This window comes from Schistocerca cancellata, chromosome 4 (genome assembly GCF_023864275.1).
Source record: "Schistocerca cancellata isolate TAMUIC-IGC-003103 chromosome 4, iqSchCanc2.1, whole genome shotgun sequence".
Lineage (NCBI taxonomy): Eukaryota > Metazoa > Arthropoda > Insecta > Orthoptera > Acrididae > Schistocerca > Schistocerca cancellata.
The window spans coordinates 700,638,237-700,657,146 of NC_064629.1; the positions used below are offsets into that span (position 1 = coordinate 700,638,237).

General features: G+C 43.2%; 1 long non-coding RNA gene across 2 annotated transcripts in view; it reads left to right on the top strand.

The window, feature by feature from the left end:
* Positions 1 to 13,634: 13,634 nt before the first annotated feature.
* LOC126184743 (uncharacterized) overlaps positions 13,635 to 18,910 on the top strand; it is a 555,678-nt gene continuing 550,402 nt past the window's right edge. The window contains exon 1 of one of the 2 annotated variants that reach the window (XR_007536869.1): positions 13,635 to 13,770. This is a non-coding gene — a long non-coding RNA (uncharacterized LOC126184743). Of the gene's footprint in view, positions 13,771 to 14,262; positions 14,582 to 18,910 lie in introns of those variants that run through there. The other variant, XR_007536870.1, reaches the window with a different exon arrangement.

Consider the following 18,910-nt stretch of genomic DNA (forward strand, 5'->3'; position numbering starts at 1 on the left):
CCAGCCTAATCCAGATGACCTTCCGCATTGCTGAACTGGTCGTAGTGGTGAAGACGATGTGACTGTTTCCTTGGTCCCCCAGGTAGCCTGACCTAGCGCCTCGTGACTTTTTCCTCTGGAGGGGAGGGGGGGGGGGGGGAGGTTACATTAACGACCGCGTTCACATACTCCCCACTCCCAGGAACACTGTAAGAGCTCAGGGAACGTATCACTGCTGCTGTGATGGCCATTGACAGGATGTTGCTGTGAGTTCCATGGATGACCATCAAAGTGGTCCTGCTATGAAAACAGATGGTACCCCAGACTCCTGGTTGTCGGGCAGTATGGCGGGTGACTGTCAGGTTGGTATCCCACCACTGTCCGGGCGTCTCCAGACACATCTTCGGCCTGGAATCTGATTGACTGAATTGGAATTATCTTCAGTGATGAGTCCCGCTGCGAACTGAGCCCCGACGACCAGCGAAGGTCGGTCTGCAGACGCCCCGGACAACCAAACTGACTGTCACCCACCATACGGCGCTACAACCAGAGGTGCTGATCTGGCGTGCTACTTGATTTAATAGCAGGACTCCTTTCATTGTCATCCGCAGTACCCTTACAGCACAGCGGTATGTAGATTAGATTCTACGCCCTATTTTGTTGCCTTTCCTGGCAAACAATCTTGGGCTTACATTTCAGCAAGATAATGCTCGCCCACACACAGGGAGAGTTTCTACCCTTTGTATTCCAGCTTGCTGAAACCTACCTTGGCCAGCAAGCTCTTCGGATCTCTCTCCAATTGAGAACGTCTGGAGCATTATGGGCAGGGCCCTCCAACCAGCCTGGTATTTTGACGATCTAACGCACCAGTTGCACAAAATTTGGCACTGTATCCCTCAGGAGTGCATCCAACAACTCTGTCAATCAATGTCAAGTCGAATAACTACTTGCATAAAGGCCAGATGTGAAGCAAGGCGTTTTTGATTTGCTCAGTTTGTCAACTCTTTCTCTTGAGTAAATCATGCATTCTTTTAACTGTGCTCAATTGTTTGTCTTTACATGGACATCACATCTACTGGTTTCCGTCCAGTTCTGTTAATTCCTTCGTGGTGCACCGTTTCCTTTCTTTTTATCTTTTTTTTTTTTTTACTTAGAGCGAGTTTTGGAAAATATAGAGCTTTGAAATCGAGTGAATCATTTATGGTAACCACTTGGAGAGTGTTGGCGATCGAGAAAGCTGTTTTATTCTGTTATTACCCATTACTTTGAGAGTTCTGTTGTGACATTCCAAAAGACAGGTCCACATATCGATCTCTTGGGCCAGACAGTCTTGATGCTTTTCACCTTTTTCCGGTTTCCCACAAGCAACTCCAAAATTTTCCCCATGAGAAATACGTGACAGAGCAACGCAGGTCATATGTCTCTCAGCTGCGCGAACAGCACAGGTCATATGTCTCTCAGTCGCGCGAACAACGCATGCCCCTTGTCACTCATGATTACTGTTTGCTATTTTGACTCTTGTCTGTTATATAAAGCGCCTCTTCTATTGCGTCGTCTATAGCTCTATTCAAAGCAGAACTAGTGCTAAGTCCACGGACAGCCGTTTTCGCCTGGAGTCGTTCGCGCAGGATACATTCTAGACCGTCACCTATATCTACATCAGTACTCCCCAAGATATGACGGAGGGCACACGTCTACCACTGTTACTTTCCCGCTCTCGTGTTACAGCCGCGAATGCTCCACGGGAAGAATGATGTCGATAAGTCTCCGCGTGAGCTTCTTTCCAATTTTACCTTCATGGTCCTTTCGCGAGATATGGATAGGAGGAAGCAATCTGTTGGATAATTTTTCTAGGTACTTGCGCTCTTCGTGTTTTAATAGAAAACCACACCTCTCTAATGGTGTGAGCCACTGGAGTTCGATGAACATCTCCATAGCACTTTTTCCCTTACTGAACGAGTCCGTGACGAAAAGTGCTACTCATCTTTGGATTTGGTCTATTTTCTTAATCAGTCTTCCGTTGCATAGAGTCCAGTCTGAAGAACAATAATCAAGCATCAGTCGAACGAGGGTTTCGTACTCGTTACCTTTCTTTCGATTAGTTTTATATAGTCGTTTCACTTTAGATAGGCTCGTACGTACTCTCTCAATTACATAACAGATGTAACTGTTTCCAGTGAATACTCAGCATCATATAAACAAACAATAACTGGTCCCACCGCTCATTTATACACAGTGTGTTATACCGAGGAATAAAGAAAAGTGTGAAGTTATTCAGATGAGTACTAAAAGAAATCGGCTAAATTTTGATTACGCGCTAAGTCAAACAAATCTGAAGGCTGTAAATTCAACTAAATACTTAGAGATTACAACTACAAATGACCTAAATTGGAATGATCACATAGATAATGTTGTGGGTAGAGCTGACCAAAAACTGGAATTCATTTGGTAGAACACTTAGAAGGTGCAACAGATCTACTAAAGAGACTTCTTACACCACGCGTGTCCGCCCTATTCTGAAGAATTGCTGTGCAGTGTGAGATCCGCATCAGGTGGGACTGACAGATGACATCGAAAAAGTACAAAGCAGGGCAGCTCGTTTTGTATTATCGCGAAATAGGGGAGATAGTGCCACAGACATGGTACGTGAATTGGAGTGGCAATCATTAAAACAAAGGCGTACTTCGTTGCGACGGGAACTTCTCATGAAATTTCAGTCACCAGTTTTCTCCTCCGATTGCGAAAACATTCTGTTGGCACCCACCTACATAGGGAGAAATGATCAACACGATAAAATAAGAGAAATCAGGACTCGCACAGAAAAATTTAAGTGCTCGTTGCACCGTTCGAGAGAGGAACGGTAGAGAGACAGCTTGAAGGTGGTTCATTGAACCCTCTGCCAGGAACTTTATTATGCAGAGTAATCACGTAGATGTAGATGTAGACGAAATGCCAATCCTTCCACCCAGCGTCGATCCTTTCTAAATCTTCCAGCATTTCTCTACAGTTTTCTTGTTTTGCGACTTTTCTATATACGACAGCATTATCCATGGAACTCTTCTGGAACTTCTCGCATTGTCCACTAGGTCATTTATATACCCTGCTCTACAGAACTTTAGGACAAAATATAGATAAAGTAACTTAACATTAACTATTCGGTAGAAATGAATGAAAGTGCGGGAGCATATCGCCAGAGGTCTCCCAGTCGTGCACAGAAGGCTGGACGTCGCATGCCGTGAGGTCAGCGTGACTATAACACCAAATGGGGCTGGCCGCGCAACACAGGGCCTTGGAGGAACGGGAAAAAAGGCAGTGTGTCGATCACCGAGCAGTTATCGTACATTGTGATGGTATTCTTCATTACAAAATGGCCCGGAGACAACATCTGGATGACTTCACACGTGGTTGGTAGAATCATCGTGAAATGTGGTTGCAATTGCAACCACGTTTAACAAGACTAAAAGGCACGCAAATTCACGCTCCACAGTGGCACGGCAACATCATGGGGGTGGGCTCTTTGCCCGACAACCAGTACGTTGTGTACCGTGGACGTCCACACATCGGCGGCATCGTTTACGATGGTTTCCAGAGTTTAGGGACTGCACCAAAGAGGAGTGCGGTAGCGTCCTCTTCTCGGATGAGAGCAAATTTAGTTTGAGTATTGATTCTGAACGGACCCTCATATGGCGAGAGGTGGGAAAACGTAATACACCCAGGAGTGCTGTCGAATATGATCGTTTTCGTGGGCCAGATGCTATGTTGTGGGAAGGCATAATGTTGTGTGGGCATACTGATCTCCAAACCTCTGAACACGGTACACTCACCGATCAGCGTTATTTTTGGGCGGTCCTCCTTCAACATGTGTGTCTTTTCAGGGCTGCATTCGGCCCTGACTTTATTTCTATGGATGATAATGTGCGACCGCATAGTAGAGCACAGGTGGAGAAGCTCTTGGAATGAAAGGATATTCGGCGAATGGACTGGTCTGCCCTTTCTGCCGACTTAAATCCCTTTGAGATGCGTTGAGGAAACGAACTGAAGCACGTCCACATACATCAAAGACCATGCAGCAGTTCTCAACCGCACTGGTGAAGGAATGGAACGCTCTACCACAAGAACTACGTAACAACCTTGTATTCAGCATGGGAGAACATAGCAGAGCACGCACTTCTGTCTGTGGTGATCACATACTCTATCAACAACTATATTCCGCCTTTTGTAATGTCCAGGAGGCCATCGTAAATGCGATGATTCAGAGTAATTATTGTCTTTGAATGAAAGTGTCATTTCTGTTCGTCCGGTTGCTTATTTTTTTCAGTTGCCTTCTGTACTATACTATAGCAGTTCTTTCTATGTATGGTCCAAGTTTCATCAAGCTATGTTACTTGGCAATGACACATCATGCAAAGTTACTTTTTCCCTTAAGTTTTGCACACAGTGTGTATGATCCTGTAATACTCTGTTGGGCTACGCCAGATGTATCTTCTGCGTCTCAGGATCTCACTCCGTTAAGAACAATATGTTTTGTTTTATTCGCTAAGAACTCTTCAGTAAAATTACAAAGCAGGTGTGATATTTAGCACGCTCGTATTTTGTTTATTAGGCGACAATGCGGGTCTGTGTGAAACGCAATCCGGAAGTCAAGGAACACGCCTCCGGGGTGTCGTGGATGAACATACCAATCTGTCTTTCGCAAGACCGTTGTTTGCAGCTTCCATGTTGATTCCAACAAAGGAGATTTTATACATACGAGTGCCACAGGGCAAGTATGAAACATACAAGAGTGGACAAAAATGTAGAAATACGAAAAAGCACAACACATTACCATGACTAATACGGTGTAGTAATACAGTTTCCATTCAAATCAGCTTCCATCTGTCTCAGAATTGATAAGTACAGGTCCTGTACAGTTTTCAAGGGCATATTACACCATTCTTCCAGTGAAAAAGTGGCAAGTTCAGATAACGACGATGGCGGTGAATAGCGGTCAAATGGTTCAAATGGCTCTGAGCACTATGGGACTTAACAAATGAGGTCATCAGTCCCCTAGAACTTAGAACTACTTAAACCTAACTAACCTAAGGACATCACACAGATACATGCCCAAGGCAGGATTCGAACCTGCGACCGTAGCGGTCGCGCGGTTCCAGACTGAAGCGCCTAGAATAGCGATCACGCACCCTTCTCCCCAAAGCAGACCACAAAGGTTCAATAATATTGAAATCTGGTGACTGTAGTGGCCGGATGAGATGCGTCAGTTCATCCTCGTGCTCAGAAAACATGTTGTTTTGGTGCTGACAGTGTTTGCCATTTCGATATTGAGTTCTGGAGTGACATTAGTAGTTGTCATCCTGTTACTTTTCGTCACAATCCTCTTCAATGACTGTTAGTCACCATCACTTAACATGCACTTTCGTCCACGTTGTGACTTAGTAGATGATGTTTTTCCGCTTTTTCCGTACGCAGTATAAATATTCGATGCGAACTGTGTGAACAGTGGTCCTGCCGTGGTGGAACACAGCATCACCATTGAGGAACAAACATCGTACCATGGGATGGACCTGATCAGCCGAAATAGTCACACAGTTCTTGACAGTAATCCGACCTTTCAGAATATCCGTTGTGTCCATAAATTACCACGGTACACCTGGTCAATCATCACCGAATCCTCGCCACGTTACACTCTTCGGATGGGGAACTCGGCACGAAGTTGGAAATAGTGTGAAACAAGACTCATCCGACCAAATGACCTTCCATTGCTCCACATCCAGGTTTTATGACTTCAGCACCTCTATTTCCTGTTACTGGAATTTCCATCACTGATGGGTAGTTTTAGAATTCCAGTTCGCCCTGCGGTTCCCTTCTTATGGAGCTCCCTTCGTGTTGTTTTGGTGCTGACAGTTTTCACTATGTCGACATTGAGTTCTGCAGTGACATTTGTAACTGTCGTCCTATTACTTTTCGTCACAATCCTCTTCAATGACTGTTTGTCACCATCACTTAACACGCACTGTCGCCCGCGTTGTGACTTAGCAGATGATGTTTTTCCGCTCTCCCCGTATTCAGTATAAATATTCGATACGGTGCCTCTTAAATCATCAAACACTTCGGTTCGTTTGGTTCCATCAGTTTTCCCACGATGGGATTCGCTTAGTTCCGACATAATGCACCCACAACTACACAGAACACCGTTCTGACCACGAGCGACACTTGCAACGTATCGAGGACAATGCACAGGTGCCGTTCGTTGCCAAATGCAACAGCGCAACCTACAGACTCAGCTAGCATCTGCATTTATGTTCAATCATGTATTTATCGCGGTGTTTCCGTATTTTTGTCCGTCCCCTGTGCAGGGCTGCTACACTAAATCCAAGGGTTCTTGTCTTCAGATCTTTTGATAATTATCGCAGTCTCAGCCTTCCACAATTTTGGTGCACTTCCCACTGCTTCGTTCAGCACAGATTTCAAGCTCTTACGGTTACGATTAGCGCCTATAGATGTGTGGTACCGTCGGTTCCGAGAGCTTTCCCCCATCTTTAACTTGGCCAACGTCATTACCGTATGACTGATTAGTGAAGTATAGTCCATCACTGCATTCATTATGAACTGCTGTCGTTCGATTGTTCTGTCTGATTCTGTCCTTTGGTTTCTTTCTCTCTGCTAATCAACCTTTGTTTCATCTTTGCTTGACTTATTATTGTTGATTACTTGCTTTCTTTGTTACTCTTCGGAACGTCTTTTGGCTCTGTTAGATGGCTTTAACATGAATTACTGAGGACATTTGGTTCTACGTGGTCCTAGAACTCTAACTAAAGTCTCACCTGTAACCATACCGTACCACTGATTCCCAGTGCCAAGTTTAGTAAAACTACGTGTACGGACAGTTTCAGCTGACTGCTATCGTCAGTGACCCGTTTGTAGTCATGTTAACTCTATAGCTGTAGTCATGTTGAAATGACGTCGCTCTTGACGCTAGAAAAGATGGGAAAAATATACACACTACGGTCAAAAGCTTTCGATCATCTATCACAATTATGAATTTGTGGTTAAAAGAGTGACTTCATATACTCGTTATGATAATATCATCATCATCATCATCATCATCATCATCATTTAAGACTGATTATGCCTTTCAGCGTTCAGTCTGGAGCATAGCCCCCCTTATACAGTTCCTCCATGATCCCCTATTCAGTGCTAACATTGGTGCCTCTTCTGATGTTAAACCTATTACTTCAAAATCATTCTTAACCGAATCCAGGTACCTTCTCCTCGGTCTGCCCCGACTCCTCCTACCCTCTACTGCTGAATCCATGAGTCTCTTGGGTAACCTTGCTTCTCCCATGCGTGTAACATGACCCCACCATCTAAGCCTGTTCGCCCTGACAGCTACATCTATAGAGTTCATTCCCAGTTTTTCTTTGATTTCCTCATTGTGGACACCCTCCTGCCATTGTTCCCATCTACTAGTACCTGCAATCAACCTAGCTACTTTCATATCCGTAACCTCAACCTTGTTGATAAGGTAACCTGAATCCACCCAGCTTTCGCTCCCATACAACAAAGTTGGTCGAAAGATTGAACGGTGCACAGATAACTTAGTCTTGGTACTGACTTCCTTCTTGCAGAAGAGAGTAGATCGTAGCTGAGCGCTCACTGCATTAGCTTTGCTACACCTCGCTTCCAGTTCTTTCACTATGTTGCCATCCTGTGAGAATATGCATCCTAAGTACTTGAAACCGTCCACCTGTTCTAACTTTGTTCCTCCTATTTGGCACTCAATCCGTTTATATTTCTTTCCCACTGACATTACTTTCGTTTTGGAGATGCTAATCTTCATACCATAGTCCTTACATTTCTGATCTAGCTCTGAAATATTACTTTGCAAACTTTCAATCGAATCTGCCATCACAACTAAGTCATCCGCATTTGCAAGACTGCTTATTTTGTGTTCACATATCTTAATCTCACCCAACCAGTCTATTGTTTTCAACATATGATCCATAAATAATATGAACAACAGTGGAGACAGGTTGCAGCCTTGTCTTACCCCTGAAACTACTCTGAACCATGAACTCAATTTACCGTCAACTCTAACTGCTGCCTGACTATCCATGTAAAGACCTTTAATTGCTTGCAAAAGTTTGCCTCCTATTCCATAATCTTGTAGAACAGACAATAACTTCCTCCTAGGAATCCGGTCGTATGCCTTTTCTAGATCTATAAAGCATAGATACAATTCCCTGTTCCACTCATAACACTTCTCCATTATTTGCCGTAAGCTAAAGATCTGGTCCTGACAACCTCTAAGAGGCCTAAACCCACACTGATTTTCATCCAATTGGTCCTCAACTAATGCTCGCACTTTCCTTTCAACAATACCTGAGAAGATTTTACCCACGACGCTGATTAAAGAGATACCTCTGTAGTTGTTACAATCTTTTCTGTTTCCATGTTTAAAGATTGGTGTGATTACTGCTTTTGTCCAGTCTGATGGAACCTGTCCCGACTCCCAGGCCATTTCAATTATCCTGTGTAGCCATTTAAGACCTGACATTCCACTGTATTTGATGAGTTCTGACTTAATTTCATCCACCCCAGCCGCTTTATTGCACTGCAGTCTATTGACCATTTTTTCCACTTCCTCAAATGTGATCCTATTTCCATCATCATTCCTATCCCATTCTACCTCGAAATCTGAAACATTTCTGATCGCATTTTCACCTACATTGAGCAACTCTTCAAAATATTCCCTCCATCTGCCCAAGGCATCCACAGGATTCACCAGCAATTTTCCTGACCTGTCCAAAATACTTGCTAAGATCTGTCCCTTCACAATGCGAATATACTGACACAATCCTAATTTTCTTGCTAGACACTGTCAAATCTATCCACATCAGTCGTTCGTTTACATACCTTATTGCAACTACGCTGGGTTCCATTTCTTTCCTGATGTAAAGCCCTACACCCCATTGTGCTATTCCTGCTTTGACTCCTGACAGGTAGACCTTGTATTCTCCCACTTCCTCTTCTTTCTCACCCCTTACCCGAATGTCACTAACAGCTAAAACGTCCAGCCCCATCTTACTTGCAGCCTCTGCCAGCTCTACTTTCTTCCCAGAGTAGCCCCCATTGATATTAATAGCTCCCCATCTCATTACCATTTGTTTGCCAAGTCGTATCTTAGGAGTCCCTGGTTTGTCAGTTAGAGGTGGGACTCCGTCACCTCCAAAGGTCCGAGGCATTTTGCTCTGATTGTTGTTAGCATCATATTTAAAGTACCAGGGAAGCAGGTTGCTAGCCTTACTTGCCCCGAGTCCCATTGAGTTTTATCCCTAACGGCTGAGGGACTAACCGGTGGATTTGGTAGTCTTTGCCGTATGAGCACAAAGGTGACCACAACTCAGAATATGTCCGAGATGCCCAGCCTTATTCCAAAGTAACTGGTATCCCGACTGTCGGGACCACTTAGTTGGCCACTCATACGTTGCCCGTGGTTCATGAACTAGGACATGACTACAGGAACCCACACCATGATAATAAGACAAGAATAATCATGTGCCCATCCACAGGTGTTTATACATTCATGTACATGTTTATATGGCTGGAGATCACTGTGTAAATACAAAGAAAATTATTTGCTATTGACTAAACAGATACAAGTGGAACAATTGTAAGTGACAAGGTAGCATTTGTCGAAAATATGTCAGTACTTACATAAAGATGAAGCGTCATTATTATAATTATACTTTGGTGCAGCATCTTTATGTAAGTACAGATACACACATCAAAAATGTTTTGCATCACCTCCGTTCCGGTAGATCCGGAAACTGTAAAGAAAATTGGAATAGAGATCAACATAAACATCATTTCCGCCCATTTTATTGCTCATGAAAACTACACATTGCGTGTTGTACCACCATACAGCGAGACCTCCAAAGGTTGTGGTCCAGATTGCTGTACACACTGGTACCTCTAATACCTGGTAGCACGTCCTCTTGCATTGATGCATACCTGTATTCGTCGTGGTATACTATCCACAAGTTCATCAAGGCACTGTCGGTCCACAATCTCTCACTCCTCAACGTCGATTCGTCTTAGATCCCTCAGAGTGGTTGGTTGCTCACGTCGTCCATAAACAGCCCTTTCCAATCTATCCAAGTCACTTTCGATAGGGTGCATATCTCTAGTCGAGCGATGTCGTTATCCTGAAGGAAGTCATTTACAACATGCGCACGATGGGGGCCCGAAAATGGTTCAAATGGCTCTGAGCACTATGGGACTCAACTGCTGTGGTCATAAGTCCCCTAGAACTTAGAACTACTTAAACCTAACTAACCTAAGGACAGCACACAACACCCAGCCATCACGAGGCAGAGAAAATCCCTGACCCCGCCGGGAATCGAACCCGGGAACCCGGGCGCGAGAACGCTACCGCACGACCACGAGATGCGGGCGATGGGGGGCCCGAATTGACGTCCATGAAGACGAATGCCTCGGCAATATGCTGCCGATATGGTTGCACTATCGGTCGGAGGATGGCATTCACGTATCGTACAGCCGTTACGGCGCCTTCCATGACCACCAGCGGCGTATGCCGGCCCCACATAATGCCACCCCAAAACAGCAAGGAACCTCCACCTCGCTGCACTCGTTGGACAGTGTGTCTAAGGCGTCCAGCTTGACTGGGTTGCCTCCAAACACGACTCCAACGATTGTCTGGTTGAAGGCACATGCGACACTCATCGGTGAAGAGAACGTGATGTCACTCCTAAGAGGGCCATTCGGCATGTTGTTGGGCCCATCTATACCGCAACAGTATGGTTTCATGGCTGCAAAGATGGACCTCGCCATGGACGTCGAGAATGAAGTTGCGCATCATGCAGCCTTTTGCGCACACTTTGAGTCGTAACACGATTTCCTGTGGCTGCACGAAAAGCATTATTCAACATGGTGGCGTTGCTGTCAAGGTTCTTCCGAACCATAATCCGTAGGTAGCGGTAATCCACTGCAGTAGTAGCCCTTGGTCGGCCTGAGCGTGGCATGTCATCGACAGTTCCTGTCTCTCTCAGGACATCTGGGAACCGGGGTGATGCAAAACTTTTTTTGATATCTATACGATGAGCTTGACAGGGAGGTCAGAAAACTGATGTCATCTAATGTTGAAGATCTGTGGAATAATTTACAGGCGTGTTGGACTGCAAAATCTTCACCGACGCTACAAAATCTTATCTCCAGAACGCCGAGAGTTTGTGTAGCTGTTCTGAGGGCAATGTGTGGCTACTTTTAAGAGACTAAAATCTAAAGCATATTGTATTTGTACTTAAGACAAAGAGTGAAAATATTTATTTTGTTGGTCTGTTTAGTTTGTACGATGTGTCTGTACAATGAAATAAAGTATCTATTTTTTATCGTGGGTGATCGAAAAATTTGACCGGTAGCGTTGATGCGACGAGTTTGAGATTTTGTGCTTTCCATCTTCCTGAGTCGTACCTCTTCTATTCCCAGCACTTCTCGCCTGCTGTGTCACAAAATCTCTTTACATCATGAAGCTTTGTGAACCCTATCAAGTCCTGGATATTATATGAAAGCACTGCCAACGTCGAATTTGTTTAATAGTCCCTCCTGCAACAAAAGGACTGCGTATTTCCCTTTGTTACTAAACAGAATTTATTTATTCCTAAGTATATTTGTAACTGACTTTTAGTTGCTTCACAGAGCCAGAAGTCTGCTGTATTTCTGCTACGTCTGTGTCTGTTTCTAATTCCTATCCACTGCACATCGACAGGTACTACATCTGTTTTCGACCCTCCAGAACCGAAGTATCCGAACGCATTTTCTTCCTCGCTGGGTGTCTTCCGACTGTAAGTGTTCGTCTCCTCGCCAGCCTCCCTCTCGTTTGCTTATCAAGTTTTCCTGGTTTACATGTTGTCTTCTTAGTTTTTCAGCATTTGCAAATATACAAGTTGTATAGGTTAATTGCCGTCTTTTGCAGTTGTAATGAAAGTCTTATTAAGACCAGACGCCTTTCACTTTATTCTAAAGCATCTTCAGTGGTCAGTTTTTTCTCCTTCATTGTTCTTGTTCTTCCACGTATATGTGTTGAGTTTTCAGCACACAGACTTTCACTGCACTAAATATACTCACGTTTATGCGTTGAAACGAAATACTGTCATCTCGCCATTTCCTGTGTTTTGTTTTATGAATATCAATAGCAATACTGCTAGCCTCCACGGGCTACTTACACCACATCGGCCTACTAGCAATACGGCGGAAGTACGCGCATTACACGGGATTTTAAGTTTAGTTCGTTGGTTTTTATAGAGCTTGTGTCTAACGAATCTTATATTCTACGGGGTGTTATCCGGCCTGGCTCATTCAATATACATGCTTTGTACATTTTGACAAGGATCTTTGTGTGCACTTGTTTTATTTTGACGGCCCACCATTGTGGTTTGACTCTTAACCTGGGTAACTTCCCGAAAGCTGGGGCTCCGTAATTGTCCATCTACATTGTGGAAATATAACCATTACAAACCGGAAGATGCGTCTATACTGACGTGAAACCAGTAGTTGCTGATGAAGTACAATCGTATAGCTATGCGGCTTTTGGAAACATCTCATCGTTCTTGACTTTTTGATTGTTATAATTTTTATGATAATTGGAATGGTTGTTGAGTGTTGTGTTTTGTTATTATTATTCATAATGTCTCTGAGCTGTGGTTGCCCTCCTCAGAAAGTCGTTTGCAATAGCAGTTACTATTCACAAAACAAACGAAATGGCAGGATGACAGTGGTTCGTCTCAACACAGAAACGTAAATATATATATTGCTGTGAAAGTGTTGCGTGCTGAAAGCCCAACACATGGAAGAACAAGAAGAATGGAGTAAACAACAAAAATGCCTTACCTCTGTAGATGCTTTCGAATAATGTGAAATGCGTCTGGTCTTAATAAAATTTTCATTAGAGTTGCAAAAGACGGAATTAGCCTATACAACTTGTTCCCTGTTTTTTTTTAATTGTGCCTCGGGATCAGTGGTCCTCCCCTGTTGGTCGTTTTGTTCGTCCAAGTACGCAGTCCGTGATATGGGCTCAGGAACTTCCCCTCCGGACCCTCCGTAGCTACCCCTACCGTCCCCCCCCGCGGTGAAACCACCTGCTCAGAAAATATCTCAATGGCAGTAATGACGACTGCTGTATTAGGAGACTCATGACGAAATGATACGGACGGTACGAAGGAATAATCACACAAGTGATGGTGGTATTCAGTTTGTTTGAGCATGGCAGCAGAATTATTCTCTGGTACACGTTCACAATTGTGCAGACGACACTCCTTGCCCCTGTGTTACGATTGCAGCGAGATGCAAGAGAGTGTACTGCAGTACGGAGCCCCAAACATGCGTGCGTGAGAGCTTTTCCGCGTCGTGCCATAACAATCATTGCTAAAATTGGGCGCGTAATACGGGAGCAGCAGCCGGTGCAGATATTTTCCAGAGTTTTCAGTGAGGCTGAGCGCGCGTGCGGAGCTGCCGCCCCTCCTCGCGCGCCCTTCCCTCCCCCTCCCCCCCCCCCCTCCGCCCCCTCCCTCTGACGTGCACAGCGCTCCCCACCAGGCTTAGCCGGCAACTCAAAACCTACCCAGCGCGGCACCTAACGACCGATATCTTACTGGACACGCTCCGTCGCCAAACCGGCCGCCTCCTTCCGCTTTCTCAGGCGTGTCTCCACAGCGTCGAGACGTGCCACTGCCTAGCGGTGCCTATTTTCACGCAAGATCACAGCGACAGTAACAGGTAAGTGCGTCATTGAAACTGCAAGCAGCCGCTCGGTGAGTTCGGTGATTACTGCGTGTGCGATGCAAACATATTGACATTACGCATTCTGAAAATCTGTCGAGATGTGCACTGAAAAGTACGAAAGCGTGGTCGCCGATTGCGGTGGCCAGTGATACGTAGATTGCAGTTTCCGAACGAGGTTCTCGTAAATGCGAGTACACTAACGAGGCCGTGTACGCATTTGTTGTTAAATGCACAAACGACTAATTCCGGGAGCGGTAGACGAGGTTCGTGCGTGAGGCGAGCCCTTTGTCTCCCCACCTCGCAGCTGCTGTCGTATTTAGAATGTAGGAAGCACTGGTCGGTGGCGGGGGCGGGAGGGGAAAGGAGGGGATTGGCCGCTGCGGAGACGGGGAGGGGATATGATTATTGACTTGGAGTGTTCCATAATCTAGCCTCGGCGCTCGTTCGTGCTACGCTGAATGCTGCCTGCTTCGCCTGACACCCAAGTTCACAGGCGACCATCTTGTGCTCGGGTTGATTCTAAACTTCACGCAGACGCACAGTGACCTACAACTGCTTGAAAATAGCACATAGAGATGTGATTTACGAGTGTACTGACAGTACCACGTGGTTCGACCGTGTCCTTGACATTCGCTAGGTTTGTTACACATACACTAAACTATAAACAGATACTTTTAGTTGTCAGCGATTGCGTGTAAGGAAAGCGGACTCGTGTAGGAGTAAACTAACCGAATGAAAATAGCGCACAGGAGTGTGAGACGAGAACTTCCAGGGCAGGAGAAAATACAGTCGAGAGGAACTTAAGGTCAGTGCACTCTAACAGTAAACTGTGTTGTCCAGTGATAGTAGTAAAGGAAATTGTCTCGGCGGTGTAGACGCGAAATTTTAGTTCAGCTATAGTATTGTGCATAGTTTGCGACGCTGATGTGTAATTACTGTAGAATTAATTAGCTCCACTACACATTAATTAAGAAATCTGTATTACTTGAAATCATTCGAAATACATTTTTACAGAGGGGACAGCAGTTTTTATGCCTGCATGATTGTCTTTAGGTGATAACTGCTGATTGTTATTTAAGAGTTTTCAGTGTAATAATTCCCTAATGATATTTGTCTTCTGCATGAATAAGAATGGCTTGCTCTGATTGCACACTACTGTGCTAACAGTATTTTGTTTGTATTACAAATTTACACACATAATTTTAAGAGCAAGAATCTTTTTGCTAAAGATTTGAACGTTCGTAATAGGTAAACCGTTATTGAAGGATAATTTGTACTCAAGTTTCAGAGAATTTCAGTAATTTTAAACTTCGTAGTTAATTCTCTTATTTAATAAAAGTGTACTGCTTTGTTCATATATAATTACTGTATTGTCCCAGGGAAGTGAAACCATTTCTTTCACTGCCACGCATCCGTACTTTGTGTGCATTACTGTATCAACTTTACACACTCAGCTGAAAGCAATTAGATTCGCTATTGATGAATTAGGGAAAATCTTGCGCATCTTTGAACAGTGCTTCGGAGTTATTAATTGTACATGGATTTACAGCTGTCAGTAAAATATGTTTAATGACATAAAGGAGGTGTTGAATGAAATTTTTATGGTTTGTTTTTATAATCATGTGCTGAATTATCTTTGTAGGATTTGGTGTAAAACTGTCTAGAATATAGGAAAAAATTATACGTACTTGCAATGCGGGCACTAGCACGACTGATAATTACCGAGAGCTTTAACTAAGGACAGTATTTAATTTCTTAAATCTGTGTATACGAACAGCTGTATTGTGACTCATACTCGCTTACACATACACCTTCTTCGCCGTACAAATGTTTATTCGCTGCATTTTATGAACTGATAAATCTTGTATGCTACTTACAGCGATATGTTTATGGAGCCATTAACAATTAAGCTAAGTAGCCTGTAAAAGTTATACAGTTACACTAATGAATTTACTTGTGTAAGTGTCCGATGAAACAAACATTATCAAAACGATCTGAATAACAGTTTTTTTCATTAATGTGATAGTTCTCAGGTTTTTGCAGTGTACTTTGTGAATGCTACAGTCACATCGCTGTCATTATCGCTGATTAAAGCACAAAGACATTAATTGTTCTGAAAACTCACTTTGATAGAGAAGGATGATTAGTCACGCATTTAACTATTCGAACTTCATGTTCCTCATTGACAGATTTATTTTCGTTTATCACTTACCTTAATTGCTCTGTAGGAAATTCTCTTCTGCAAACTTAACAAAATCGGCAAAATTTACATAGTGAGTTAGTAATCATACATCGTGCCAATTTCTGTTTACGATGTCGAAACAACAGTATAGAAACATCAACGAAGGATGTATAAGGTGTCTTTCAATAATCTCACTTACTAATTATTATTTGTATTATCACTTATTGCAGGGTTCCAAACCAGAAAAATAGTTATTACTTACGTCTTGATTTTTATATACTCCGTTTTGTTTGATAGTGCGACTCTGCACTAAGAAGTAAAAGGTCCTTACATAGTTTAGAACATTCGTATGAACCGAGATCTGAAGTCCCCCAAATATTAGTACATGCCTGTGATAGTATGTGCGATTACGTCAGATCATTTGTGATCCTCCGAGTAAGATACGTAGCTACAAATGCAGCATGAGAGGATGCAAACTGTGTGATGAGGGATACAGTACAGAGTATGGTATTTAATTTTCTGTTTACATCAAAGACACGAGGGAAAAAACCCCAGTGCATCATCCGCGTGCTAAGATTAAATAGAAAAAGAGAAAGGTTACGGTCAGGGCCACAATATGAGTCGAGTATGGTTACGTTATTAGTGACATAATTAAGATGTGTTGCTATCGATGAAAACAAACAACGTTCTCGTTAAAAATACACTGTACACGTTTAACGATTAATTTATTTCTGTATTACAAACAGCTTTGATACAGTCTTTCACGTTCCCGCGGCTTTTATTTATGAAACTCGGACAATGAATTTGTCTCCAATAGGCGTCCTTCTTTCAAGGAACAAAGGCGTGTGGATAATAACCGAATTGCGCTACATTGTGTATCATTAAACGTTACAGAGCGCTTTTGCATTTTTAGATTTCAAGTAACAAGTAAACAAATCGCACTACGTACTGAGCGCAATTTTCGTCAAAAAAGGAATAGCTCAGAAGTATTTTTGGATATCTGACGAGTGTGATGAACTGTTTTCCTTTCATACATTCTAAACATTTATTGTTATCTGCTGACTTTTTCCGATTACTTAGACGGTGACTGAATGACTGAAAGTGGTATTGGAAGCGCTTTGTCACCTGCGTGGGATTGCTTTTTGTTCTTCATCGTCCATTATCGACTAAATTTATTAAGTGCTATGCCGAGTAGGCAGAGCTGTCAGACACTAAACACATTATATTGGCGTAGGGTTGCATTCTATGTAATATTAACTGCCTAGTGTGCACGTTACGTTTTTTGTTTTGGATTCCGTGGCCCGCTGTTTGCGCTAAGGTGCTGAGCTGACACATCAAGCCAGGTGAAATCTATTGACATGAATCGTTATACCTGTGCAGCGCGAGCAAGGCCTGCGTCTTGCGTGTGCCACGGCGGCCCAGCAAGCACCTCTATCGATTACTCGCCCACTCGTCATTCCGCATTTATCTTCAATGAGCGCCAGTGGCGTACAAACTGACATGCTGGATGAAGAGTGGCCACGACTTATCTGCGTGAAAACTTTACCGCGCAATGCGTTACCGAAGCAGATCAGAATATTTAATGATATCCGAGTTACAAGGAGAGGTACAGAGAAGATCATTTTGCTTTACCGTCGATAGGAAAGCTGTGTTTTTGTCAGATCTCTAGTATCGGTAATTGTTTTATCCTCGAACCTTAAAAGACGTAATTAGTTACTCCGGCAGAAGACATATTTACAATTCAGCTATTTGCTTTTATTTTTACTGCCTTACAGGATATAAATTAAAACGAATTACAAATTTCTTAATTATAGTGATCGCATCTACCATAATTGGCGTGTGGTACTGAAGTGTTGTCTGCCTGATAAGTAGAAAAACTATACCGGGTTGTCATGTTCTTCCTAGGTACAAAAGAATCTTCGGTCGACACTTCACATATTTTTTTAAGACAATGACTTAAGTGGCTCTCTTAACTACTACAGGAATTTTTAGCTTCTCTTCAAATTCAGAGCAGCTCCAAACAAAATATACAACACTAATGGTGCCACCTGATTGACTCACATTTATTAGCGACTGATTGTTTCTAAAAGCATAGTTGTTTCCCAAGGCGTCAGACTTTTTCCTCTCCAGTAAAAAAAAATTAAATCGCACTATATCTGAAGGCGAATATCTTATTTGAGCTTTAAAGTAAAGGAGTACATGTAGCACTCCACTAGCAAACCTAGAAAGTGTATTTTATAGGAAGGTGACAATGATGAACTTGTCCATCAAGTCGCTTTAATTTCCTTCACAGTAACTTAGGTTTGAGAAATGGATAGTTCTCGGAGCTCATGGAAACATAAATTTTAGCACCCCTAATCATGGACTGAAGATTCTTGTCGCATCCTATGTTTGAAATTCATGTTACACGTAACCCGTATTCTTCCGCTTTGTTTGAACTGCTGATTTCACCGGGTCTGTAACTGTCCCAAATGAAAATCAATGTTCCATAATTTTTTAAATTCTAAAACGCTCACTGCGTGCACAAAAGTGCCAATGTTCTTCAGATTCAGCCTCATTTACATTATTAACAGACTTCAAACGCTTCCCTATACACAACAATAGGCGCGATCTCAAAATGATTATGCACTAGACATAATTTTCAAAAAAAAAAATCCCGTTTAAGAATATGGTACCGGATTGTGGTGTTGCGAAAATAAACGAAAGCTACTGTAGCAATGAAAATCAACACAATGCTTTCCTGAAAATAAATTATGTAAAACTTGTATCCCTTAAGGGCATGGGACACTGCGACGGTGACGAATAAAGGTTTTCAGGAACGACTGCAACTGGTCGTCTTTTGTGATGATAGAATTTTTATTTTCCCATTACGTGTTTGAAGTCGCCCAGCGACTCACGATCAGGTGATACAGTTCTTAGTATTCATTCATGGCATTGTGGGGGCCGATGTTT